Here is a 2,169-nt window from a genome sequence, read left to right as displayed (position 1 = left end):
GAGCAGAGATGACCTGTGTCCACCACTGCTCACACACATAAGCTTTTAGAAGGATTGATGCCTTCAGCAAAAGATACTGTCCACTGGTGTTCATCAGAAGTCAGCCACCAGGCAGGGCTGTTTGTGAGTCATTTACAATTTCTTTATGGATCCATGATCAGAATGAAGGTTTCCTAAGTGACCTTTGATAGCACTGAACATAAACAGATGTCCAGGAAGCTTTAAGACGCACAGTGAGATCAGTTCTACTTCACCAACCTTCAAAAGTTGCTTCAAGCAAAGACAAGATTAGGCCTAGATATGCTGCTGCCCCACGGTCAGCCTGACACTTTGGAGAAGAGAATGCTGCTGACCACAGCTGCCAGCCTGAGGTATTTCCCCCATCTGGGTGGATTTTCAGAACTTTCTCAGAACTGATACTTTGGGAGGTGGCATCTACCTCCAGCTGGAGCTTTCCACCAGGTACCAGGTTTCAGTACCCCCTGAACAAAACAGGGTTGAGCCATAGAACTGGCCCTGGAGAATGGGGGGATCAGAGGGCAACCTCAGCTTGGGTCTGTTGCAAGAGACAGTCAGAGGGGAAGAATCCAGCAGCTGTCATGCTTCCCCATCCAGGTGGCCCAAGAGCCCTGCACTCTCACCCTGGGGATGTACAGAGAAGGAGCCAGACCTGGATACTGGCCACTTGCCTCTGGAGGATACAGCAGCACACTGGGGACCTGCACTGAGTAAGGCGCTAGGGCAAGAGAGCAGGAGGAGCAGAGGGGCCAGCATGGGGCACGTGTGTGTGTGTGTGTGTGTGTGTAGGCCATATCTAGCCTGGAAGCTCCCAGGCATGGCCACACAGGTGCCCACGCCCTGCTCTGGTCTGGGCCCCCAGTCCCTCCCCTCCTGTCATGCTGAGATATGATGTCATGCGTGTCACCATCCTCGAGTGGCTCCAAACTTCCAATTCTTGGCTCTCTGGACACTAGCCACCAGCTGCCATAAGCAAGGGCTTCATCCAAGCCCTGTCTCACTGGGGAATCATTTCAGTCTGTTTTTCTAGAAAAGCTCAGTGGAAATAGAAACCTTTTTTTTTTTTTACAAAAGTCAAAAGGCTCAAGTATCTCATCTTTTAAAACACACATAATCCACATTGGAAAACACTCAGGAGGTTGTATTCAGGACAACCAAGTTATTAACATAAGCATGGGAATATGTGCTTTAAGTGGACATAGCACAGAAGTTTCTGGGACAAAGTTTGCCAGCAGAAACCAAAGGGACAGCTAGGGTCCTGAAAGCTGGTCACACCGCTGAGGTAGAGCAATGTTAAGCCACAGGCAATCATTCTGACAAAGTCTGAACAGCACGATTCTAAATGGGGATTATTCTTAGGGGCGTCCAAGATTTGCATTCAATCCTCAAACTCCACAAATACACAAAAGTCATTTTAGTCAAATTTTCTCTAAAAAGGCCACAAGGTGGAGACCACTAGGCCCCAATTTACCTCTCAGGGCTACATTATACAATACAGCCACTAGTCACTGAGCAATAAATGTGGCTATGTCTGTGCTTCCTTATAGTTATGCTTTGACTTAAAGTTCACACCAGCCACTGTGTGCTCTTACAAGGAGGCCCACTCTCACACTGTCGGGGGAGGTGCACCTTCCCATTTTTACTTGGCCCAAACTCACTCTGCAGAGCCTGTTGCTTTTCTTACCTTGAATAAAATTTTGCTACCATTCAAAATTGCACACTAGACTTCAAATGATTTGTACCAAAAAAATAAGGCTGTTAATACAGGGAAATGGTGTTTGATTTGTTTGGACTTCTTTCTGAAAGAGGCTCCTGGAACATTTGGAGACCAGTGGCTTAAATTTGTGGCACACACATGTGTCTCTGGGGTAACTGTTCCAGAGGGTCCTATATGTTCTCTGGTAAAATACATAGGATATATATATATACACACAAGTGACCTGGAAGCTTTCCAAGATTACTACTTCTAGAAGTAGAGGGCTCTTTGGGAGGAGAACTTTGCTTCAGAGAACACAAGACTGAAAGACATAAGTTCATACCTCATCCAGTCTCCTGCCTGGAATTCCTAAACCCAGACATGAAGGCAAAAATCCACACATTAGGGCCATTCAGATAATTACTTTAGTTGGTCATGCTTAGGAAACTCCTTAA

This window comes from Chinchilla lanigera, unplaced genomic scaffold (assembly GCF_000276665.1).
Source record: "Chinchilla lanigera isolate Chin_1 unplaced genomic scaffold, ChiLan1.0 scaffold00021, whole genome shotgun sequence".
In the NCBI taxonomy this organism is placed as follows: Eukaryota; Metazoa; Chordata; class Mammalia; order Rodentia; family Chinchillidae; genus Chinchilla; species Chinchilla lanigera.
Note: the sequence above shows the minus strand (reverse complement) of the source record.